Source organism: Salmo trutta, chromosome 24 (assembly GCF_901001165.1).
Source record: "Salmo trutta chromosome 24, fSalTru1.1, whole genome shotgun sequence".
Lineage (NCBI taxonomy): Eukaryota > Metazoa > Chordata > Actinopteri > Salmoniformes > Salmonidae > Salmo > Salmo trutta.
Window position 1 is genome coordinate 4,791,209 of NC_042980.1, and position 27,776 is coordinate 4,818,984.

At 41.9% G+C, this 27,776-nt stretch overlaps 1 pseudogene; it reads left to right on the forward strand.

Annotated features, from left to right (window-relative positions):
* Nucleotides 1–22,007: 22,007 nt before the first annotated feature.
* On the forward strand, nucleotides 22,008–22,212 carry LOC115161610 (uncharacterized; annotated as a pseudogene).
* Nucleotides 22,213–27,776: the final 5,564 nt, after the last annotated feature.

A 27,776-nucleotide genomic window follows, 5' to 3' on the forward strand; every position in this document is an offset into this window, starting at 1 on the left:
ACCCAAAGGAAAACAGGCTGCCTAAGTATGGCTTCCAATCAGAGACAACGAAAGACACCTGCCTTTGATTGGAAACCAAACTCGGCCAAACCTGGAAAACGAAACATAGAAAATGAAAACTAGAACACATTCCCCTGGAAACAAACAAACCCCAAAACACACAAAACAACCCCTGTTAAATCCCTGTTAGTGAGCATTTCTCCTTTGCGAAGATAATCAATCCACCTGACAGGTGTGGCATATCAAGAAGCTGATTAAACAGCATAATCATTACACAGGTGCACCTTGTGCTGGGGACAACAAAAGGCCACTCTAAAATGAGTAGTTTAGCCACACAACACACTGACAGAGAAGTCTCAAGTTTTGAAGGAGCGTGCAATTGGCATGCTGATGTCATGACGTTGCCCTCTTATGGTACATTGAGCACTTTACCCCCCTCCCTCTGCACCAGCCCTTTTCTATGCACCATCCCCTACCTCTGTACTCCTGACACCAGGCTCTGTTAGAAGAGGTCGTAAATTCCAATTCACAGAACTGGAGAACCGAAAGACATTTATGTTCTGGAGAAGGTATAAAAGATCAGTGAAGAATCCAGCTACAAACTGGTCCGTTTGGAACAATTTTGTGAAACTCATGAGACAATACCGGCACATTACCATAACCTGTTTAGGATAGGGGCCAGTATTTGCACGGCCGGATAAAAAACGTACCCGATTTAATCTGGTTATTACTCCTGCCCAGAAACTAGAATATGCATATAATTATTTGATTTGGATCGAAAACACCGTCAAGTTTCTAAAACTGTTTGAATGGTGTCTGTGAGTATAACAGAACTCATATGGCAGGCCAAAACCTGAGAAGATTCTATATGGGAAGTGCCCTGTCTGACCATTTCTTGGCCTTCTGTAGCCTCATTATCAAAAATAGAGGATCTCTGCTGTAACGTGACATTTTCTAAGGCTCCCATAGGCTCTTAGAAGGCGTCAGAACGTTGAACGATAGCTCAGCAGTCCCTGGGCGAAAAACAGTAGGGGTTTTGGAAAGTGGTCGTTCTGAGAACAATGACACTGGTGTGCGCGTGCATGAGATGACTCCATTTTCTATTTTCAGTGTTTGAACGGATACAACGTCTCCCGGTTGGAATATTATCGCTATTTTATGAGAAAAATCGCATAAAAATTGATTTTAAACAGCGTTTGACATGCTTCGAAGTATGGTAATGGAATATTTTGACATTTTTTTGTCACGATACGCGCTGGCGCGTCACACTTTGGATAGTGTCTTGAACGCAAGAACAAAACGCAGCTATTTGGATATAACTATGGATTATTTGGAACCAAAACAACATTGGGTGTTGAAGTAGAAGTCCTGGGAGTGCATTCTGACGAAGAACAGCAAAGGTAATCCAATTTTTCTTATAGTAAATCTGAGTTTGTGAGTGCCAAACTTGGTGGGTGTCAAAATAGCTAGGCCATGATGGCCGGGCTATCTACTCAGAATATTGCAAAATGTGCTTTCACCGAAAAGCTATTTTAAAATCGGACACCGCGATTGCATAAAGGAGTTCTGTATCTATAAATCTTAAAATAATTGTTATGTTTTTTGTGAACGTTTATCGTGAGTAATTTAGTAAATTCACCGGAAGTTTTCGGTGGGTATGCTAGTTCTGAACAAAACATGCTAATGTAAAAAGCTGTTTTTTGATATAAATATGAACTTGATTGAACAAAACATGCATGTATTGTATAACATAATGTCCTAGGAGTGTCATCTGATGAAGATCATCAAAGGTTAGTGCTGCATTTAGATGTGGTTTTGGTTTTTGTGACATTATATGCTAGCTTAATAAATGGGTGTGTGATTATTTCTGGCTGGGTACTCTCCTGACATAATCTAATGTTTTGCTTTCGTTGTAAAGCCTTTTTGAAATCGGACAATGTGGTTAGATAAAAGAGAGTCTTGTCTTTAAAATGGTGTAAAATAGTCATATGTTTGAGAAATTGAAGTAATAGCATTTCTAAGGTATTTGAATAACGCGCCACAGGATTCCACTGGCTGTTACGTAGGTGGGACGATTTGGTGCCACCTACCCTAGAGAGGTTAATCAGTTTAATCGCGTAATAATAATTAAAGAGAGTTATCTGATAGATAGGTCTTGAGTTTTAATGATGCCAAAGACACAACACTGACCACAGGAATGTCCACCAGAGCTGCTTCCAGATAATTTAATGTTATTTTCTCTACCATAAGCCACCTCCAACGTCGTTTTATAGAATTTGGCAGTACGTCCAACCGGCCTCACAACCGCAGACCACGTGTAAACACGCCTGCCCAGGATCTCCACACCAGGAGCTTTCACATCCGGTTTCTTCACCTGCGGGATCGGCTGAGACCAGCCACCCGGACAGCTGACTGTAGTAAAGCCCTTTCAGATTGGCTGGGCCTGGCTCCCAAGCGGGTGGGGCCCACCCATGGCTGCCCCACCCACCCATGGCTGCACACCTGCCCAGTTATGTGAAATCCATAGATTAGGGACTAATACATTTATTTCAACTGACTGATTTACTAATATATATGTTATATTGTTGCATGTTGCATTTATAGTTTTGTTGAGTGTATATACACTATGTAAACTCAGCAAAAAAAGAAACGTCCTCTCATTGTCAACTGTGTTTATTTACAGCAAACTTAACATGTGTAAAAATCTGTATGAACATAACAAGATTCAACAACTGAGACATAAACTGAACAAGTTCCACAGACATGTGATTAACAGAAATGTAATAATGTGTCCCTGAACAAATGGGGGGTCAAAATCAAAAGTAACAGTCAGTATCTGGTGTGGCTGCCAGCTGAATTAAATACTGCAGTGCATCTCTTCCTCATGGACTGCACCAGATTTGCCCGTTCTTGCTGTGAGATGTTGCCCCACTCTTCCACCAAGGCACTTGCAAGTTCCTGGACATTTCTGGGGGGAATGGCCCTAGCCCTCACCCTCCGATCCAACAGGTCCCAGAGATGCTCAATGGGATTGAGATCTGGGCTCTTCGCTGGCTATGGCAGAACACTGACATTCCTGTCTTGCAGGAAATCACGCATAGAACAAGCAGTATGGCTGGTGGCATTGTCATGCTGGAGGGTCATGTTAGGATGAGCTTGCAGGAAGGGTACCACATGAAGGAGGAGGATGTCTACCCTGTAACGCACAGCGTTGAGATTGCCTGCAATGGCAACAAGCTCAGTCCGATGATGCTGTGACACACTGCCCCACACCATGAGTACAGGCCTCGGTGTAACGTTCATTCCTTCGACGATAAACGCGAATCCGACCTTCACCCCTGGTGAGACAAAACAGCGACTTATCAGTAAAGAGCCCTTTTTGCCAGTCCTGTCTGGTCCAGTGACGGTGGGTTTGTGCCCATAGGTGACGTTGTTGCCGGTGATGTCTGGTGAGGACCTGCCTTACAACAGGCCTACAAGCCCTCAGTCCAGCCTCTCTCAGCCTATAGTGGACAGTCTGAGCACTGATGGAGGGTTGTGCATTCCTGGTGTAACTCGGGCAGTTGTTGTTGCCATCCTGTACCTGTCCCGCAGGTGTGATGTCTGGATGTACCGATCCTGTGCAGGTGTTGTTACACGTAGTCTGCCACTGCAAGGACAATCAGCTGTCCGCCCTGTCTCCCTGTAGCGCTGTCTTAGGCGTCTCAAAGTACAGACATTGCAATTTATTGCCCTGGCCAGATCTGCAGTCCTCATGCCTCCTTGCAGCATGCCTAAGGCACGTTCACACAGATGAGCAGGGACCCTGGGCATCTTTCTTTTGGTGTTTTTCAGAGTCAGTAGAAAGGCCTCTTTAGTGTCCTAAGTTTTCATAATTGTGACCTTAACTGCCTACTGTCTGTAAGCTGTTATTGTCTTAGGGACTGTTCCACAGGTGCATGTTCATTAATTGTTTATGGTTCATTGAACAAGCAGATGTAGATCTGTGAAGTTATTTGGATTTATTATGAATTATCTTTGAAAGACAGGGTCCTTATATTATATATACACTATATATACACAAGTATTTGGACACTCCTTCAAATTAGGGGATTTGGCTATTTCAGCCACACACATTGCTGACAGGTGTATAAAATCGAGCACACAGCCATACAATCTCCATAGACAAACATTGCCAGTAGAATGGCCTTACTGACAAGCTCAGTGAGGTCAGTGACCATCACAGGATGCCACCTTTCCAATAAGTCAGTTTGTCAAATTTCTGCCCTGCTAGAGATGCCTCAGTCAACTCACAGAAAGGGAGCTCACAGAACGGGACCGCCGAGTGCTGAAGCGTGTAGTACGTAAAATCATCTGTCCTCGGTTGCAACACTACCGAGTTCCAAACTGCCTCTGAAAGCAACATCAGTACAATAACTATTCGTCGGGAGCTTCATGAAATGGGTTTCCAAGGCCGAGCAGCCGCACACAAGCCTAAGATCACCATGCGCAATGCAAAGCATTGGCTAGAGTTGTGTAAAGCTTGCCGCCATTGGACTCTGGAGTATTGGAAACGCGTTGTCTGGAGTGATGAATCACGCTCTACTCTCTGGCAGTCCGATGGACGAATCTGGGTTTGGCGGATACCAGGAGAATGCTACCTGCCCGAATGCATAGTGCCAACTGTTTTTCATGTTTCGGGCTAGGACCCTTAGTTCCAGTGAAAGGAATTCTTAATGCTGCAGCATACAATGACATTCTAGACGATTCATTGCTTCCAACTTTGTAGCAACAGTTTTTAGAGGTCCCTTTCCTGTTTCAGCATAACAATGCCCCCGTGCACAAAACAAGGTCCATATGGAAATGGTGTGTCGAGATCGGTGTGGCAGAACTTGACTGGCCTGCAAAGAGCCCTGACCTCAAACCCATCGAACACCTTTGGGATGAATCGGAACGTCGATTGCGAGCCAGTTCTAATCCCCCAACATCAGTAACTGACCTCACTAATGCTCTTGTGGCTGAATGGAAGCCACAGTCCCCGCAGCAATGTTCCAACATCTAGTGGAAAGCCTTCCCATAAGAGTGGATGCTGTTATAGCAGCAAAGGAGGGGCCATGATTTTGGAAATAGATTTTTGATAAGCAGGTGTCCACATACTTTTGGTCATGAGGGGTATTTGAACCCAGGTCGGATCCATTATGCATTACACACAGCTGGTGCATAGAAATTCTTACTGCTTTTCTGTAATAGACAGGGACCCAGTCCAGTCTAGTCTGCCTCTGATGGGCTGTTTCACTGAGTCCCCCCAACAGTGAATAAAACCTGGAGCTTACTGAGGCCTAGTTAATAGGGATATCAAACTGTTTATAAAAACGACCATCTATCATCCTCCAGACACACACATTAATGCATGCAGGGACTCACAAACACACACACACACACACACACACACACACACGCGCACACACACACGCACACACACACACACACACACTGCTTCCTGTATACTAAATTGAATGTGTCCTTTCTCCTGCAGCTGAAGCATTGCGAATGCTGCAATCATTGGTCCAGGCCCGGCCTAATGTGGCCAGAGAGGATATGATGCCCAGCCAAAACAGGCACAGAACATTCCAGGCACAATTAATAACCATTATAAGTTAAAGGAGGAAGAAGGGCCAGGTTGCTTTCTGTTAAAGTATTCCTAGAGCCTGTTTAGGCAGACCAGGTTTCTTTTTTCAAAGTCATGGACTCCACTTGATTTGTGTGGTATCTCAACAGCAGCAGCAGTCGCAACTGATCTGCGTAGCATGGGACTGTTTTTGATTTGGTGCTGTCATTTTCATTTTAAGCCTGTCAAGTAAGAATAGTAGCTGTCTTATTTTCATAATCAGATAACGGCATTGGAGAATGATGCGTTTGGACTTACCCTAGGCAAACCATATTTCTATTTGTGATGAAAACATTGAGGTCTTGAGTACGTTTTTCGATTCATTACACACACGCACACGCACACGCACACACACACACACACACATACCCAGCCTAAGAGAAACATCAGGAGAAACATTAAAGAGTATAAGCTATAGTAAATCCAAAGGCAACATGTGGTACCCTGCATGAAACTGGCATTGGCTTTGGTGAGGAGTGTGTAACAGTAAGAGAGGTCTGGTGTTAGTGAGACCACATGACAGCTAATCAGACCAAAACCATATGTTCTACAAAGAGTCATTAGGCTGCCAGACCACCTCTCAAAAGAGAGGTGGGAGAATGAGGTCGAGGGCGAGAGAGAGAAAGACAGACAGAGAGAGAGAAATATAAAGAGAGAGGAGAGAGAGAAGGAGGGAGATGAAGGAAGATGGGAAGAATGAAGGAGAAGAGATATAAAGAGGGAGAAAGAGAGACACGTGAGTTACAAATCATATTGGCAACATACAGACAACAACCAGACATCCTTACCAATTCCCTTCATTATAAGTATTATCAACAGTCTGTCCCTCTGTCCTGTTTGTCCTCTCTGACCATCTGTGGCCAGGTGGCCCTTTTGACCATTGACCTTTCACAGGGATCAACTAACAAAGGTCATTCTTCTCAGGTTTGGGTAGTCTATCAGAAAAGCAAACATATTTTGTGAAGTACGCACGAATGCACACAACACACACACACACAATAACTACCTTTTCTGTAAAAAGATGGGTAAATAACACTGATAAGAGATTAGCTGTAAGAATTTCATGTGAGAAAATGAGGATGTTATGTGCGTTTTCAAATAGAAGTAACGTGACAGAAGTGATACAAGTCCACTCCACTCTTCAGTCCACTCTTCAGACAGCATTTTTCAATAGTTCAGTGGAGATCCAGTTTGAGATATGATACCTGTCATGATACTGATGATGATCATGTCCTGGTGTTCAGGTAGGATTATTTTATGTATTTGTGCATGTAGGGCTCCTATACTGCTATTTATACCTGTGTAAGTACAGGCAAGACTGTCTGCCTTATACCATACATTGCATATTTGAGGCTTTTTCATATTGATGTACTGTATAAAAGGGTCATTCCATAAATGATCGTCCCAGTGAGGATGTCCTGTAGTGAAAATGTGTTAAAGCTGTTAGTCATTGATTTACCAATTTTAAGTTACACAATAAACTTGAATTTATTGTAGTTGAAATAGTCAACAATTCCACATGTTTAGAGCAGAGTTTGTTAGTTTTAACATAGAAAGCATCAAGTTAGTGAGTGAATGTGTTCATAATTTGTTGATGCATCTACGCATGAAGAAACAACATATGTCAAATGAAAGAATTAGCTTTTAAGAGTGGCTTGAGTCTGTGTCATCTCTAAAATGAATGTACAATTTAGCTACAAAGTGTAATGAACACCATGGGAGACAGAGAGCTGGTTTCAAGCGCAGGGCGCAGCAGGTGTTTATTTGTAAAGGACCACAGGAGGAGGCAGGTAGCTGGGTCCAGGGGCAGGCAGGTCATACACCGGGGGTCCAAAAAGGCAACAGCACAGGCATGGCCTGGATTATATTATTCAGAATTCAAATTAGTTTGGTTGGATGCAAGTGATTCTTGTTTACTGAGTAATGTATTTTACCTGTGGTAAGTTTCAGGTGCCTACAGAGTAAAAATAGCCATTAACATTCTGATCCATTGCAACTCCATTGTAAAGTGCAAGGGTTCCAACATATTTGACCGCAACTGTACCTTAATTACGTAACACACACTGAAAAGGAAATGTGTGTTAAAATAGATTCAATTACACAATTATTTTCCTGTTTAACGCCTGAGTCAGATTACGCAAACAAAGCACTGAATCCTAACACGCACGCCCCACAACTGAGGTGTAGTGGAGACTCCAGCAGCTCCCAGCAATTTAGGCCTTCCACCAAAAATCTTATCAATAGTATGTTAAGTGTTTGGAAAAGGACCTAGTATTTAGTATTAGTATTTATTATAGATCCCCATTAGCTACTCTTCTTGGCTTCAAGCAAAATTAAGGCAGTTATACATTTTTTTAAACATTACAAAACATTCACAACAGATTTCACAACATATTAAGTGTGTGCCCTCAGGCCCCTACTCTACTATCACATGTCTACAACACTAAATCCATGTGTTCGTGTGTGTGTAGTGTGTATGTTATCATGTGTTTGCATGCATGTGTCTGTGCCTATGTTTGTGTTGCTTCACAGTCCCCCCTGTTTTCCTAAGTCTGTATTTGTGACACCTGGCCGCACGACTGAACAGTAGTCCAGGTGCAACAAAACTAGGGCCTGTATGACCTACCTTGTTGATAGTGCTGTTACAGCACTTTATTATGGACACATTTCTCCCATCCTAGCCACTGTTGTATCAATATGTTTTGACTATGACAGTTTACAATCCAGTGTTACTCCAATCAGTTTAGTCTCCTCAACTTGCTCAACTTGCTCAATTAAAACATTATTCATTACAATATTTAGTTGAGGTTTTGAGTTTAGAGAATGATTTGTCCCAAATACAATGTGTTTAGTTTTTGAAATATTTAGGACTAACTTATTCCTTGCCACCCATTCTGAAACTAACTGCAGCTCTTTATTACAGCGGCATGTGAAAGTATTCACCCCCTTGGCATTTTACCTATTTTGTTGCCTTACAACCTAGAATTAAAATGGATTTGTATCATTTGATTTACACAACATGCTTACCACTTTGAAGATGCAAAATATGTTTTATTGTGAAACAAACAAGAAATAAGACAAAAAAACTGGAAACTTGATCGTGCATAACTATTCACCCCCACAAAGTCAATACTTTGTAGAGCCACCTTATGCAGCAATTACAGCTGCAAGTCTCTTGGGTTATGTCTCTATAAGCATGGCACATCTAGCCACTGGGATTTTTGCCCATTCTTCAAGGCAAAACTGCTCCAGCTGCTTTAAGTTGGATGGGTTCCGCTGATGTACAGCAGTATTCAATTCATACCACAGATTCTCAGTTGGATTGAGGTCTGGGCTTTGACTAGGCCATTCCAAGATATTTAAATGTTTCCCCTTAATAATTTCTCTATATTTAGCACCATCCATCATTCCTTCAATATTGACCAGTTTCCCAGTCCCTGCCGATTAAAAACATCCCCACAGCATGATGCTGCCACCACCATGCTGGTGTTCTCGGGGTGATGAGAGAGGTGTTGGGTTTGCGCCAGATATAGCGTTTTCCTTGATGACCAAAAAGCTCAATTTTAGTCTCTTCTGACCAGAGTACCTTCTTCCATATGTTTGGGGAGTCTCCCAAATGCCTTTTGGCGAACACCAAATGTGTTTGCTTATTTTTTTCTTTAAGCAATGGCTTTTTTCAGCCACTCTTCTGTAAAGCCCAGCTGTGTGGAATGTACGGCTTAAAACGATCCTATGGACAGATACTCCAATCTCCGCTGTGAAGCTTTACAGCTCCTTCATGGTTATCTTTGGTCTCTTGGTTGCCTCTCTGATTAATGGCCTCCTTGCCTGGTCTGTGAGTTTTGGTGAGCGGCCCTCTCTTGGCAGGTTTGTTGTGGTGCCATATTCTTTACATTTTTTAATAACGGAGTTAATGGTGCTCTGTGGGATGTTCAAAGTTTCTGATCTTTTTTATAACCCAACCCTGATCTGTACTTCTCCACAACTTTGTCCCTGACCTGTTTGGAGAGCTCCTTGGTCTTCATATTGTCGCTTGCTTGGTGGTGCCCCTTGCTAAGTGGTGTTGCAGACTCTGGGGTCTTTCAGAACAGGTTTATATTTACTGATATCATGTGACACCTAGATTGCACACAGGTGGACTTTATTTAACTAATTATGTGACTTCTGAAGGTAATTATTTGCACCAGATCTTATTTAGGGGCTTCATAGCAAAGGGGGTGAATACATATGCACACACCAGGTAATTTCTTTGTTGTTGTTATTTAAAATAAATTCAACAAGTTATTATTTTTCACTTCACCAATTTGTACTATTTTGTGTATGTCAATTACATGAAATCTAAATAAAAATCCATTTAAATTACAGATTGTAATGCAACAAAATAGGAAAAACGCCAAGGGGGAGGAATTATTTTGCTAGGCACTGTAAGTGTTGCAGTCATTCCAGTCACTATGGCAGCTGATGTGTATAGTGTTGAGTCATCTGTATACATAAACACTGTGGCAAGTCGTTAGTGAAGATTGAAAAAAGTAAGGGGCCTAGACAGCTGTCATGGGTAATTCCTGATTCTACCTGGATTTTGTTGGAAAGACTTCCATTAAAAAACTCCCTGATAGACAGGTAACTCTTTATCAACAATATAGCAGGGGGTGTAAAACCATAACACATACGTTTTTCCAGCAACAGACTATGATCGATAATGTCAAAAGCCACACTGAAGTCTTACAAAACAGCCCCCACTATATTTTAATCACACATTTTTCTCAGACAATCATCATTTGTGTAAGTACTGTGCTTGTTGAATGTCCTTCCCTGTATCAGCCGTGTTCTGTCTTGAGAGAGAGATAGAGAGAGTAATAGACTCTTCTGACCAGAGTACCTTCTTCCATATGTTTGGGGAGTCTCCCAAATGCCTTTTGGCGAACACCAAATGTGTTTGCTTATTTTTTTTTCCGGAATAGAAAATACATTGACACTGACATTGCAGCATTTGTTTCAAAGGATCTTCTACCTAAGCAAGTGAGTCCAACATAATTTCCATGTGTGCAAGTGTGCTCTTTTCTGGACAATGTGTCACAGTCCAGGAGAAGGGACTCATCACCTTTACACTGGAACTCTTTAGCCCAGATTAGACGCTCACCTTCTCCATTTAGGAGCCCAACAGCCAAGCTCTCGACAGACTACCTCTGCATCCTGCCAGTCAGTCAGCTTCACACACTGAGGCCCAGGACTGATTGGACTTCACCTCCACTCTCCCAAAGCAGAGAGGAGCACCATCCACAAGCCTCACAAAGGCTGAAGAAAGATTTATGGTGGAACATTACATCACTTTTGTTGATGGTAAATCATTTTGAATTAAACAAAAACAAAAGTTGTATGTAAAAGATAAAGACTACCTTGTTAAGTACAATATTTACAGTGTTGTACCTGAACAGACAACAGAAGCATCATAGCAGTGGTAGAAACCATCTCCGTACCCATTGAGTAGACACTCGTTAAGGGTATACTCGTTTCCAGAACATTTCATGTTGCTGATACTCTTTCCTCCATGTTCCTGTCCAGGTCTGTATATCGTTGCCGCAGCCTAGCTGTCTACACACCACCTTGGCATCTTTCATGTCCCAGTTGATGTCACACACTCTCTTCCACTCTGATTTGGTGAAGACCTCCACTCTCCCAGAGCAGGAGCTTGTCCCATTCACCAGTCTGACTACAGGATTGGCTGCACACACAAGAGAGAAGAAGACAACAGTAGCAATAGACATATGAACAAAGATTTAGGTTAAAAATTATTGTATCTATCATCAATGATAAGCCACCGGGGTCTGACAATTTGGATGGAAAATTATTGACGACAATAGCAGATGATATTGCCACTCCTATTTGCCATCTCAATCTCAATTTAAGCCTACTAGAAAGTGTGCGCCCTCAAGCCTGGAGGGAAGCAAAAGTTATTCCCCTACCAAAGGATAGTAAAGCCCCATTTACTGGCTCAAATAGCCAACCAATCAGCCTGTTATCAGCCTGTTACCAACCCTTTGGAAACTTTTGGAAAAAATTGTGTTTGACCAGATACAATGCTATTTACAGTGAACAAATTGACAACAGACTTTCAGCACGCGTACAGGGAAGAGGTAGGAGGCCGATGTGCAGGGGCGGTGCAGCTGTATCTGTTTGGTGAATGGGTGACATTGATGCACACTGAATGGGACATAACACAGGCAGAAGTGGTCTGTAGACAGCTTGGCTGTGGCTCGGCTAGTTCAGCACCAGGTGGCTTTCTCTTTGGAAATGGTACTGGACAAGTGGTCCGTGGTTCCATTCCATGTAACGGATCGGAATGGTCACTATTTGAATGCCAACCAATATTTACATCTCCAACCAGCTCCTGTTGCAATAATGCTGGGGTGATATGTTCAGGTAGGACCTGTGGGTAAAAATTATGCACAGTTTGTTGTGTTATTATTGAGAAGCTGTTTGTGAGAGGGATTTCTCTCCTCTTTTTACAGATCTCCTACAAAAGCCTGATATCTCTCTGGCTGATTCAATGGGAGGGGTCTCCAAGGGCCACCAAGGGCCAGAGGTGTTCAGGGACCACAGCTTCACCATCACCTACTCCATTCAGCCACATTACCCAGAAGGCTCCTTCCTCCTTACATTCATTGGCTCCAACAGAACGCAGACCCAGCCAGCTGTCAAGCACTCTTCTGCCTTTCTCTTCCATGCTGGTGATGACTCCAATCAAGGGAACTACAGCTGTGTTGGAGATTTACATTTTCTCTTATCATTTCTCCTCTGAGAGTGAGCTCCTATCCCTCACTGTCACAGGTAACTGAGAATGAATCACACTTACAAGTTGGCGTTCACATCTTTCCACCGATTGATCTGTTAACTCATACATTTTTTTTTCTGTTGCAGTCTCTTCTGACAACAGCTTCCAGCATCAGAATCACGATGGTGCTGCCGGCAATTATGACCATCACCACAGCCATCATTATATACTCACTAATTTGCATATATTTCACAAAGTAATTTCTGGGATAGGCGTCCCGCTAGTGGGACACCTGTCGATAACTTTCGGTGAAATTGGAGGGCACACAATTCAAATAAATAATCATAAAAATTATGGATAATAAACATTTTGGTACATACAAGTACCTTACATCGGTTAAAAGCTTAAATTGCTGTTAATCTAACTGCATTATCCAATTTAAAATAGGCTTTACAGCAAAAGCATGCCATCGGATTGTTTGAGGACGGCGCCCCACATCAAAATATTTTTCAACCAGCACAGGCTTCATAAAATCACAAATAGCGATTAAATATCCACTTACTTTTTGAAAATCTTCCTCTGATTTGCATTCCAAAGGGTCCCAGCTACAACATGCATGGTCATTTTGTTAGATAAAATCCTTCTTTATATCCAAAATGTCTGTTTAGTTGGTGCTATCGATTTGAGTAATCCACTCGTTCAACATGCAGAGTACGGAATCCAAAAAGCTACCGCTAAACTTTGTTCAAAAAAGTCAAACTACATTTCTATTTAATCCTCAGGTACCCTAAAATGTAATTAAACTATAATATTTCATACGGAAAGTAGTTTGTTCAATAGAAAAGCAAAATTAGCAGGCGTGCCTCCTCTTCATCTCACGCGCACAGACTGATTTCCAACTGTGGGTTCCTGTATCAAAACTCAGAATTCTTCCTCATTTAGGAAGAAACAAGCCTGAAACCTTGAACAAAGACTGTTGACATCTAATGGAAGCCATAGGAATTGCAATCTGGGAGCTGGATTTAACATTGTCCCTATACGTTATAATGGAAGATCCTGGGATCTCCCCCAAAAAATAATTCCGGTTGGTTTTTCTTTGGATTTTCTGCTACCATATCTATTGTGTTATAGCCTTATACATTATTTTAACATTTCTACAAACTTCAATGTGTTTTCTATCCAATAATACCAATTATATGCATATCCTGGGCCTGAGTAACAGGCAGTTTACTTTGGGCACGTCAGTCAGACAGGAAGTGGAGAAAGTAGGGGCCTAGCCTTAGGAAGTAGTTAAATACAGTGGTGAACCTGACACCTCACCAGCTGTTGCCTTAATGCAGATGAAGGGAGTTAGATATGCATAGGACGTGTAGTGTACAGTCTTTTTTCTGTATATGAATTACAAATCAGCCTTTACTTAAATCATGTTTCTAGTCTATTGCATAGTTACAATGTTTAATCATTGATGTCCCAGGAGCAGGAGTGGTAAACACTGTTGAAGTGTATAATTGTAATACATACATGCAGACACAGCATCATTCAAATAATGGAGTTTGATACACCTGGTATTGGATATGACTGAAAAATAATGTCTCACAGAGATTCAGACCTGAACCACACCTTTATTTGCCAAGGAAGAGTACATGATCAGTGAATATATTCAATGTACAGGCTACAATGTGGGGATCTCATGCATGGTAATAACTACAGTACATGTATATAGGACTTGCATCTTTGGCACAATAAAGTTAGTATATTCTACTCAATCCATATGCTTCATTAATGCCATTCAGACTTGAAGTCGATACAACAACTATGATAGCTGAGGTTCATAGGTTCTGAACTAATATTCATACGAAATGTTTTATGTTCCATACATAGATCGGCTACATACTGTAGCTAGCTACACATCCATAAGCTACACAATAAGCAAATAAATAGTTAGCTATGTTACTTCTGCTGCATTGCATGGAAAATATAAGCAAGGCAAGCTTACACAACTGCACATTCAATTTGCAGTAAATGGTTTAGATAGCTAGATTCTTTACATCCACTGTTTCACAAGACGACCGCCTGGTTTGCTGGTTTTCTCAGGAGTCCCTAAAACAATAAACAACACGAATTACAATTTCATACTCATGTCAAAACAATAGCTAGCTAGCTAGCTAGCTGGCTAATGTTAGCTAGTCAGCTAACTTGTTAAATAGCGATTTTCATAAATTAATTTTATGACCAAAAAATATGCACAATTGTTTGTCTCTACATTAACTAACATATTCCTCTCAATTGTACATTTTTTGCTTGACTCGTTATGACGTTATAATTACTTACATTTGCTTGCCCATAATGTTTTGTCAGCCATCTTTGCTGAAGAAAGTCACCAGCCACGTGTGGCTCGCATCAAATTCGTCATTGGAACCACTCGAAATGATTGGTCATATAAAAAATTTCGGACCCAAATGCATAATGAGTGCTCTAATAACTTCCCTTTGCGGTGGTCTGGAGCAATGAAGTTGTGACGCTGGATATCTCTAAGCCCCGCGGTGTAAGCTCGCAATGTTTAAAGGAGGAACCACTATACATACTCCAGGTTCCGATGGTCGGGGAGAATGAGAATCGGGTCCATGTCACCCTCCAGCCAGTGCCAACTTCACTGCCATGAGCTCCCGATCACCGGCATCATAGTTCCTTTCAGCAGGAGACAGCTTTTTAGGGTAGTATGCACATGGATCCAATTTTTGTGGATAACCTTGAAGTTGTGACAGGACGGTCCACCTCCACCATGAAGGGCAGCGTAGGATCTGGGTGTTTTAGCAATGGGGCAGAGGTGAAACGCCCATACAGTAGGCGGAGTTCCTAATGAAGTTCCTAATGAAGCGTCGGTAGAAGTTCGCAAACGCCAACAACCGTTGTAGTCCTTTTATTGTGGTTTGGACTGGCCATGACCTGACTGTGTCTACCTTCCTCTCCTCCATAACCACTCCCTGCTGGCTGATCCGATATCCCAAAAAGGAGACGGCAGCATGATGTATATGGCACTTCTTGTCTTTGACGTACCGATGGTTTTCCAGGAGGAGTTCCAGGACTACCCGAACGTAGGCGATGTGCTCCTCCAAGGTGGCCCAATAGATCAGGATGTTGTCTATATACACAACAATCTGACACCCAAGCATGTTCTGAAAGACCTCATTCCCATTATGTCTGGAACACTGACAGAGCATTGGCTAATCTATAAGGCATCACCAAGTACTCGTAGTGCCCAAATATCATGCTGAAAGCAGTCTTCCATTCATCCCCCTCCCGAATATGGATCAAATTGTAGGCCCTCCACAAGTCCAGCTTGGTAAAAAAAACGGGCCCCGCAAAGCAGTTCAATGGCGGCCGGCACCAACGGGAGGGGGCAGTGGAACTTAGTGGTGATGGCATTGAGACCTCTGTAGTCAAAACATGGATGAAGACCACCCTCCTTCTTGGCCACAAAGAAGAAACCTTCCGACGCAGGGAAGGTGGATGGGCGGATGAAACCCTGTTGGAGAGCCTCCTGGATTTACTCCTCCATAGCATTGGTTTCAGCCACCAACAGGGGGTAGAGGTGGCGGCGCTGTGGCGCAGAGTCTTAAGTAGGTCGATAGCACAATCCCAGGGGCTATAAGGAGGGAGACAGGTGGCGCGGGTCTTGGAGAAAACCTCCTGGAGATCCTGGTAAACCACCGGGATGGCGGCCTGGAGGGCAACCACAGGACTCTCAATCGATGTGAACCACAGGGTAAAGAAAAGCAGGTCTTCTGACAACCGGGTGCCCAGGACGTGATCTCCGTCCTCGGACGGGGTGACGCCCTTTGAGGAAGATCTAGATGTTGAAGAAAGCAGAGGACCTCATCCATAGTCGTCCCCAGTTGCGCCAGCTGGTCGTGGTGTTGGCGTTTGGCTGCTGCTTCCATTCTGTGAGGTAGTATTCTGTGACGAAGATGCAAGGAGTTAGGAAGCAGGTGTAGTCAGTGAGTTTAATAGGAACGAACATGGAGTGAATTCAAAAACAGGAGTAGCGTCTAAATATGAAAACAGGAAACAATACTACATAATGGGTGATACAACGGAGTGCTAGATAAACGGGAAGTAATCAGGGAGTGATGGAGTCCAGGTGTGCCTCATGGTGGGGCGCAGGTGTGCGTAATGACGTTTGCTAGGTCTGGTTGTTAGTAGACCGGCGACGTTGAGCGCCGGAGCAGGGGTAGACGTGACAGATGAGGAAAAAAACAATTTAATACATTTTAAAATAAGACTGACGTAACAAAATGTGGAAAAAGTCAAGGGGTCTGAATACTTTCCGAATGCACTGTATGTAAAGTAACCATAATTCGAGAGGTTACTATTCAATTCAAGCAACAGTATTGGTTCAGAGCTACTTATGTAAATAAGGTTTTTGTTTTAATACATTTGCAAAAAAGTGTTCACTTTCATCCCACAACTGTCATTGTGGGATATTTTGTGCAGATTGCTGAGGATTTTTATTTATTTAATCAATTTTAAAATAAGTCTGTAATGTAACAAAATGTGGAAAAAGTCAAGGTGTCTGATTACTTTCCAAAGGCACTGTATGTAAAGTAACCATAATTTGTGTGTGCATATGTGCTTGTGTTGGCGTGGTGTGTGTGAGTGTGTTGTGTTCGTGTATGTGTGTGCGTGGCTGTGGCCGTGTGTGCATATGTGTGTGGTTTGTGTGTGTGAAGCCTGACCCTTGACCCCGCAGGGCTGAGTCAGAGGTTGTCCATCTGGGGTGATAAACGGGACAGTTGGCACAACTCAATCAGATGCAATTACTACGGTGGGTTTTACCCCCGTCACTGTCTGTGCGGGGCCAAGAGACCAGTGTTTCGAATAATAGACAAGTCAGTTCTCTCACAGGGGAGCAGGCTTCTAAGTTTAAAGTGCCGACCCTGATCCCAGTGCATCTGTGGGGAAGTGGGAGAACCAAAACCGCTGTGTTTTTTGTTGGTTAAGTCATTAGGAGACATTGACACCCGTGATTATCAGTAAACTGTGTGCTAGTTCCCTTTAAAGACGTCCTCCAGCTATTTGTGAACTTTTACTGTTGAAAAGTGATATCCCAAGTATAAATACAGTAAAGTAAACAAACTAAAGGTAAAAAAAATGTATTTGATGAAACAATGTTTCTTAGACAACTGCAAACTTCAATGAGTAGGGCATTCAAGGAGTTTGTCTGATGGGAATTCGGGATGTTATCGGCCTCCCCTTTGCTTGAGGAACAATAGAGAACAAAATAGGAAAGCCCCCCCCCTCCCCCCTGCGCTATGTCATGACTTACCTGGACCACCTATTGAGATGTACCTTTTGTTAAGTAAATCAGGTGTTGAAAAGGTGAAAAGGAGACTGGAGTGCCATTGGAGTGAACCTTTGTACTCTATGCTTGTTCAGGAAAGACTTTACAACTTGTTGGAAAATGACTTATTGTTAGCTGTAATAATACTGCCCTACAAAAGGAATAACACAGTAACTCCAAATTTGGTCAAAAATCTTTAATCCATTGTAATGACCAGATATATTGTCTGATTAATGTGGTATTTTGTTTCCTGACAGAGGAACAGGCCAGTTGATCAGAATATATAACAGCGTATTAAATGGCTGTCTGTCTGGACAGAAGTCAGATATCCTCTCTAGGACCGGCGGGACGAATTCGTCCCACCAACGTAACAGCCAGTTGAATCCTGTGGTGCGATTTTCAAAACCTTTGAAATGCTATTACTTCAATTTCTCAAACATATGACTATTTTACAGCTATTTAAAGACAAGACTCTCGTTAATCTAACCACACTGTCCGATTTCAAAAAGGCTTTACAACGAAAGCAAAACATTAGATTATGTCAGCAGAGTACCCAGCCAGAAATAATCAGACACCCATTTTTCAAGCTAGCATATCATGTCACAAAAAACCCAGAAGACAGCTAAATGCAGCACTAACCTTTGATGATATTCATCAGATGCCACACCTAGGACATTATGTTATACAATACATGCATGTTTTGTTCAATCAAGTTCATATTTATATCAAAAAACAGCTTTTTATATTAGCATGTGACGTTCAGAACTAGCATACCCCCCGCAAACTTCCGGGGAATTTATTAAATTACTCACGATAAACGTTCACAAAAAGCATAACAATTATTTTAAGAATTATAGATACATTACTCCTCTATGCACTCGATATGTCCGATTTTAAAATAGCTTTTCGGATGAAGCACATTTTGCAATATTCTGAGTAGATAGCCCGGCATCAGAGGGCTAGCTATTTAGACACCCACCAAGTTTATCCTTCACCAAAATCACATTTACTATTAGAAAAGTTTGATTACCTTTCCTGTTCTTCATCAGAATGCACTCCCAGGACTTCTACTTCAATAACAAATGTAGGTTTGGTCCAAAATAATCCGTAGTTATGTTCCAACAGCGACGTTTTGTTCGTGCGTTCAAGACACTATCCCAATGGTAAATAACGGTCGTGCGCACGGCGCATTTCGTGACAAAAGATTTCTAAATATTTCATTACCGTACTTCGAAGCATGTCAACCGCTGTTTAAAATCAATTTTTATGCCATTTTTCTCGTAAAAAAGCGATAATATTCCGACCGCAATTAGGTAAACAGCCGAAGGAAAAGACTGCACGGGGTCGAATCGGGCACGCGCCTAAGCCCTTTGTCCTCTGATGGGCCACTTGGAAAAGGCGATAATGTGTTTCAGCTAGAGGCTGCCTCGTCATCGTTCAGGTTTTTCCCGGGCTCTGAGAGCCTATTGGAGCCGTAGGAAGTGTCACGTTACAGCTAAGATCCTGACTCTTCAATAAACAGAAGCAAGAACAACAACACCTTGTCAGACAGGCCACTTCCTTTATGAAACCTTCTCAGGTTTTTGCCTGCCAAATGAGTTCTGTTATACTCACAGACACCATTCAAACATTTTTAGAAACTTTAGGGTGTTTTCTATTCAAAGCCAATAATTATATGCATATTCTAGTTACTGGGCAGGAGTAGTAACCAGATTAAATCGGGTACGTTTTTTATCCGGCCGTGTCAATACTGCCCCCTAGCCCTAACAAGATATAGCAGTAACTGCATTTTGCCTTTGTAGGGCAGAATACATTTATTTTATGCATGTATAGAAGCATGTTTTAGAAGTCATTTCTGAAAAAAATAACTCAATGTTGTTTCCTAATAAACTGTTTTATTTAACCCTTTGATGCGTCCGATCACATATTTGTGATCATTGTTGAGTCGTCCCTGCTGCGTTCCATCGCAAATATGTGATTGGAACAATAGCAACATAAAGTATGATGCAACAAACACGTTTAAAAAGCATTGTTGTCCGAAAAGCATCTAAACAATGTTTTGTACTGATGGGAAAGAAAAGGTCTTCACAAGTTTATTCCTCAATTTCACCTTTTACTGTAAAAGATAAATGTGAACTTTATCATCCAAGCATATCACTGAACATATCCACAACTAAACTCATTCCATAAACCAGTCTAAATAACAGGTTGTGCTGTTTCAAGTCCATAAGGGGTAGAAATGGGGGAAGGTATCGTTGGGGAATATGATGCAGGAAATATTACTAGTATAGGGGATTTAGAAAAAAATGGGGGTCAAGCATAGGAGAAGTTAATCATTTAAATAAAAATATGCCCCTGGAAAGGGGGGTCTGAGTTGGTAACCTTGCGGTACCATATTTACAATCTGATGCAGCGTTCAAAACAACTTGGAAATCTGAACTGGGAACTGGGAACTCGGGGAAAAAAACCTCAGACTGGGAAAAATAGTTTTGAACGGTCATCCAACACGGAATTCCAACTCGGGAACTTTCTCGGGAACGTTCTTTCTAGAATTCTGACCTTCACTTAAGACCACTGACGTCATTATTTGACTACATATTTTTCTGAGTTCCCAGTAGTCTTGAAAGCGCCGTAAGTCAGTCAAGCGAACCATCCCTTCACCTCGTTTTGTTATAACATCTTTGGTCTGACAGACACTTAATTGACAACCAGAACGCATTGTATGATGTCAACAAACATTGCTCGCAAATAGCTTAGCATTAGCTCAAATCAGTCCATCCTTTAAGTATTTTACACACTTCCGGCTCAATTCGGTCTTAAGTAGAAGAATTTGAAATTGTGTTTTTTACATTGGATAAAAGTAGAGACTCAGAGCTAGAAAATTGTATATCATACACTGCAGTTGAGGAACAATGGGAAAACAATTCTGCATTGAAAGTTGATAATCTTGTAAACTCACTTTTGACAAAATGGCCCTTGAATGTTTTGGTACACCTACTGGAGAGCTCATCTTTCTCTACACTCATTCAGCATCTTTCACACCCTCTTAACCCTAGCCCCACCCATCTCCTTAAGGATTCACATGTGAGACAATGTACTAAACAACCAAAGATTAAGACTAAAGGCTGGTTTATACTACGGGTGTGTTTGTAAATTCAAATCTGGAGTTCCAGAGAGCGTTTTGCTCTCGGAGCATTCAGAGCACACACACTGGACGCTCCTGGCCGATGAGTAGGGTTGATCCAAGCGTTCTGACCTAACAGTAGTCAAGCACCCAAGCTAACTGGCTAACGTTGGCTAGCTTGCTAGCTACTTCCAGACACAACTGAGAGAACAGCTCACTCTGACCATTTTACACATGCTAGCAGAGCTGGTAGGCTGGTTATCCAAAGCTTTGGTGACTGCAACTGTGCAATTGACAACAATTGCTTTTTTGCTAACGTTTACTGACACCGGCCATATTCAACGGGTGTTGAGTGTTCGTAAATTTGTCAGTTATTCTGCGCTCTCGCACACTCAGATGAGTATGCTCTGAATTCAGAGTAGATACCCAGAGCAAATTTACTAGCTATGTCTATCGACAGTTGTCGCAGTGACATCATGAACATTCTATTGAAATGGTTACTTGCATAGTGGAGTCTTTTGTTAAGACATGTAGCTAGCTAAACAAAAAAACATAATCCCAACTCATAACGTTACTATGCTGCATGAATTTGCAGTAGCTAACCAACCAGGTTCAATGAAAGCTATCTTGCTAACATTAGGATATAACTAGCAATGCAAATGGCCCCGAGATACAAATAATATTACTACACAGATCATAGATCATACACAGATCATTACTACACAGATCATCATCAGCTATTGTTAGCTAGCTAGCTAACAGTACACTTTAACTTGAAATAAACCACTTTCTGACAAAATTAGAAACGTGTAACATCTGAAAATGTTGCCTGCTAGACTACCTTACCCATATACACTACCCGTCAAACATTTAAGGGTTTTTATTTATTTATTATTGTAGAATGATAGTGAAGACATCAAAACTATGAAATAACACATATGGAATAATTTAGTAACCTGAAAAGTGTTAAACAAATAAAAATAGATTTTATATTTGAGACTCTTCAAATAGCCATCATTTGCCTTGAAGACAGCTTTGCAAACTTGGGAGTTGTTGCGGAGTTGAGTGGTTAAGTTGACCATGTATGTTTTGTTATATAATAGATTTGTTTGAATTATGGAAGATTTTTGTTTGTGCATTGATGGTAATAAATATATATATAAAAAAAAAAAAAACCTGTTCTCAGCAGTTTAATATCTGATATGTCCCCCATCGGGGGACTACATATTAAATGGATTTTTGGAACAGGGAGTCGGAAATGGGGCTTGCTCCGTCCGCTCCACGCATCAACCCGGTATTGCAGTACTTCCGGGAAGCGTCCCACCTAGCCCATAGAGGTTAAAAGAACCACTGACAAAGCCACAAGAGGGTAGAACATACTTTGAAAAGCAACAGTTGTCAGCTTATCCGAGGACAATCACTGGAAGACCTGCTGCGATCTCAGACTTGAAAGAGCTGGAGTGATGCTGAACCAAGAAATGGTCATTGACAGTAACTATGGTGACAAGCATCAACACCCCCACCTCCTGCCACAATAAGCATCTCCAATCCAAAATGAAATCTAGAATCTGCTTCCTATTTTGCAACAATGCATCCTTCACTCATGCTGCCAAACATACCCCCGTAAAACTGACCATGCTACCATGTAATGGGTGTGTGCTGGTGGCAGGGAAGTCGTTTAATAAGTGCTCACAAAACTCCGAAAACCAAAATATACAAAATAATGAAAGTGGGTACAAAACCCGTCGCACACCAGAACATAACTTGCACATAACATACAATCAAACAATCACCGACAAGGACATGAGGGGAAACAGAGGATTAAATACACAACATGTAATTGATGGGATTGGAACCAGTTGTGAAGGAAGACAAGACAAAACCAATGGAAAATGAAAAATGGATCAGCGATGGCTAGAAGGTCGGTGACGTCGACCGCCGAACACCGCCCGAACTAGGAGAGGGACCAACTTCGGCGGAAGTCGTGACATACCAATCCTCGACTTCGGCGATGTCATTTACAAAATAGCCTCCAACACTCTACTCAACAAATTGGATGCAGTCTATCACAGTGCCATCCGTTTTGTCACCAAAGCCCCATATACTACCCACCCCTGCGACCTGTACGCTCTCGTTGGCTGGCCCTCGCTTCATACTCGTCTCCAAACCCACTGGCTCCAGGTCATCTATAAGTCTCTGCTAGGTAAAGCCCCGCCTTATCTCAGCTCACTGGTCACCATAGCAACACCCACCCGTAGCATGTGCTCAAGCAGGTCACCCCCAAAGCCAATTCTTTCTTTGGCCGCCTTTCCTTCCAGTTCTCTGCTGCCAATGACTGGAACGACCTGCAAGAAACATTGAAGCTGGAGACTCATATCTCCCTCACTAGCTTTAAGCACCAGCTGTAAGAGCAGCTCACAGATCACTGCACCTGTACATAGCCCATCTGTAAATAGCCCATCTAACTACCTCATCCCCATACTGTATTTTTTTATTTATCTTGCTCCGTTGCACCCCAGTATCTCTACTTGCACATTCATCATCTGCACATCTACCATTCCAGTGTTTAATTGCTATATTGTAATTACTTCGCCACCATGGCCTATTTATTGCCTTGCCTCCCTTATTCTACCTCAATTGCACACACTGTATATAGACTTGTTCTACTGTATTATTGACTGTATGTTTGTTTATTCCATGTGTAACTCTGTTGTTGTATGTGTCGAACTGCTTTGCTTTATCTTGGCCAGGTCGCAGTTGTAAATGAGAACTTGTTCTCAACTAGCCTACCTGGTTAAATAAAGGTGAAAAAAATAAAATAAAAAAAGAATTCACTGACTCAATGCTAATCCTCCATATGATAACACTAATTAGCTAATTGCAGCCTGTAACTGCAGCCTGTAACTGGAGCGTGATGACCTTTACCCGAAGGCCTGGAACTTTATGTACTCACCCCATAACTGGTCAATAGTTCAAGTCTGACTTTGGCTGTTCCCTCTCGATCACACATAACCAGAGCCCTGAATGGGAGCGATCTGATGACCTTAGTCACAAGGAAGACTGTGGGAGCCTTCCCTGCACCTCAGAGACCCTGTACTAACAATGCGTGCCACACATTAAAGAGAGTTGAGCTCACACACACCAAGCCATCTGGCGGCCCTAGCTCCTGCTTTCTCTCAGAACTGAAGCAGTATCACAAGCTCAACACAATCCCAGTACTAGGCCTACTTCTGTCTAAGAGGATTTGGATACAGGTCGCTTTGTAAATTCACACAATATCCCTTTTATTGTTAGGGGTGAAACATCATTTAGTGGTGGAGACGCCTGATAATTAGACTCCATGGGTATTAGTTGATATAAAATAAATACAAACTTGGGCAAGAAATTAGCTAGTGCAATAACATGTGAAGGGATAAGTTAAACAAACAAAAACAATGATGCCAGTATGTAACATATGTTGTGTTGTGTTGGTTGAGTATGTTTTGCTGGTGTTTTTCAGAACATAGTGAGTTCTAAAGCCTCATGTCCACTGGAAAATTCGAGCCAAGTTCGAGTTGGCTCAAATGGAATTCTCAAATTCGAGCTGGGTCAAGGGAAACCCACAGCAGCCCAGTTTCACAACTAGGGCCAGCTTGATTAGAATTCGGCCTTGTGACACTGTTACTATTCAACCACCAGCTGATCACTGCTGACAAAATGTAGCTAGCTCATCTGAGCTTGTTACTGTTAGCTAGCACATGGACAAACAGTACTGCAGTAGTCAGACATGACAGGAATTACCACCATAGCTGGAGTCTTCATAACATTTTGCACTACACAGTAAACTTTTATGAGAACAGTCAGCCCTCAAATTCTAACTACCTAACATTAGCTAGCAAATCAGAGTTGAAACAAGCTAGCTAGCTAACGTGAGCTAGCAGGAATTTTATTTGGCCAGGTCGTATTGAAATCTAGCTAGTTAGACCATATCAAACCTGTCATCTGGTTTGCTTCGTTAGCTAGCTAGCTAATAGCAAACCATGGCAAGCTTGGTAGGAATTAAGCTAGCTACAATGCTAACCGTTTAGTTACCTAGCTAACTTTATCAAGCTAAATAAATGACTCCGAGTCTGGCTGGCACTGGCAAGAGTATGGGGTAATGTTAGTTACAGCACGGTGAGGGTGAATTTAATGATTAAATTTAATTATAGCTCGCTGGCAACATTAGCGAACCCAGGTGCACAGTCAAATATTGACTACCTAGCAACATGACAGTATTTCTCATTTCTGAAGGCAGTGGAAACTCAATTCCAGACAGATCAAGGCCAGACTTCAAAGTCCAATGGAAACAGGGCTTAAAGGTTTTGGGACCGTGCAATTTTTGGTTCTTGTACTCCAGCACTTTGGATTTTAAACAATGCAATGACCATAAGGTTGAAGTGCAGACTGTCAGCTTTAATTTGAGGATGTTTCCATCCATATCGGGTGAACCGTTTCGAAAATATATTTTAGGGTATTGGGACAAATTAATTCATACAGTGCCTTTGGAAATTATTCAGACCCATTTACTTTTTCCACATTTTGTTATTAATAACAGCATTATTCTAAAATGTATTTAAAAATATTACAAAATACACAGCAATCTACACCCAATACCCCATAATGACAAAGTGAAAACAGGTTAAGAATTGTTTTTAAATGCATTAAAAATAAGTAGTATTCAGACCCTTTGCTATGAGACTCAAAATTGAGCTCAGGTGCATCGTGTTTCCATTGATCATCCTTGAGATGTTTCTACAACTTGATTGGATACCACCTGTGGTAAATTCAATTGATTGGACATGATTTGGAAAGGCACACACCTGTCTATGTAAGGTCCCACAGTAGCATGGGCTCCCAAGTGGCGCAGCAGTCTAAGGCACTACATCTCAGTGCTAGAGATGTCACTATAGTACCTGGTTTGAATCAAGGCTGTATCACATCTGGCTGTGATTGGGAGTCCCATAGGGCTGGGGCGAAGGCTCACTTTCCAACAGGACAACGACCCTAACCACACAGCCAAGACGACGCAGGAGTGGCTTTGGGACTACTCTCTGAAATGTCCTTGAGTGGCCTAGCCAGAGCCCTTACTCAAACCCGATCGAACATCTCTGGAGAGACCTGAAAATAGCTGTGCAGCAATGCTCCCCATCCAACCTGACAGAGCTCGAGAGGATCTGCAGAGAAGAATGGGAGAAACTCTCCAAATACAGGTGTGCCAAACTTGTAGCGTTAAACCCAAGAAGACTCTATGCTGTAATTGCTGCCAAAGGTGCTTCAACAAAGTACGGAGTAAAGGGCTGTTCCGAATTAGACTTGATAATGCCAACACTTGAAGAACTACGTCTGTCTGCCGAAGACACTGATGATGTCAGTCATAGTACAGTAGTCTGTGTGACAAATCATGCAGGTTTCCCAGCCCTTATCAACCCAGGTGTAATTGAGTTAGTTTACAGGCACACTAATAATTCGATATTAAACTGATTATAGTATGGCATTAGTCGTGTAAACACCTTGCTCTGCTTATCGTAACCCCCTAGAGTCGATTGACACACCAGTGTGTCAATATAAGTAACATAAGACATTTCTTAAAATCCCCATTAAAACGCGCTGATGTCCCTCTTCCGCATCTGCATTGAGAGGTGGCAGAGCAAGAGAGGTGTTTGTCAGACCATGAGACATCCCGTAAGTCGGTCTTCTCATGAAAACCTCTGTAGCGTCTGAACGGATTGACCTACAAACTATTATGACCACTCTATGGTCCCCCACAAGTGTCACGGGACTCGTCTGAAGGTAAACAGGTACAGTAAAAAAAATTAAATATGGAAGTTTAAAGGTAGTTTTAAGCCTACCTAAAAAAAACTTGTTTCTCCCCCAACAGCTTAGACTTTTAACTTGTTATGGATAGGGGGCAGTATTTTCACGGCCGGATAAAAAACGTACCCGATTTAATCTGGTTATTACTCCTGCCCAGAAACTAGAATATGCATATAATTAGTAGTTTTGGATAGAAAACACTCAAGTTTCTAAAACTGTTTGAGTGGTGTCTGTGAGTATAACAGAACTCAAATGGCAGGCCAAAACCTGAGAAGATTCTGTACAGGAAGTACCCTGTCTGACCATTTCTTGGCCTTCTTTGTCATCTCTATCCAAAACAGAGGATCTCTGCTGTAACGTGACACTTTCTAAGGCTCCCATAGGCTCTCAGAAGGTGCCAGAACGTTGAATGATGACTCTGCAGTCTCTGGCTGAAAAACAGTAGCGCATTTGGATAGTGGTCGATCTGAGAACAATGAAACGGGCGCAAGCGTGCACGTGAAGAGTCCATTTTGCGTTTTCAGTCTTTGAACGAAAACAACGACTCCTGGTAGGAATATTATCGCTATTTTACGAGAAAAATCGCATAAAAATTAATTTTAAACAGCGTTTGACATGCTTCGAAGTACGGTAATGGAATATTTAAAAAAAATTTGTCACGAAATGCGTCCGCGCGTGGAACCAAACCAACATTTGTTGTTGAAGTAGAAGTCCTGGGAGTGTATTCTGACGAAGAACAGCAAAGGTAATCCAATTTTTCTTATAGTAAATCTGTGTTTGGTGAGTGCAAAACTTGGTGGGTGTCAAAATAGCTAGCCTGTGATGGCCGGGCTATATTCTCAGAATATTGCAAAATGTGCTTTCACCGAAAAGCTATTTTAAAATCGGACACCGCGATTGCATAAAGGAGTTCTGTATCTATAATTCTTAAAATAATTGTTATGTTTTTTGTGAACGTTTCTTGTGAGTAATTTAGTAAATTCACCGGAAGTGTTCGGTGGGAATGCTAGTTCTGAACGTCACATGCTAATGTAAAAAGCTGGTTTTTGATATAAAT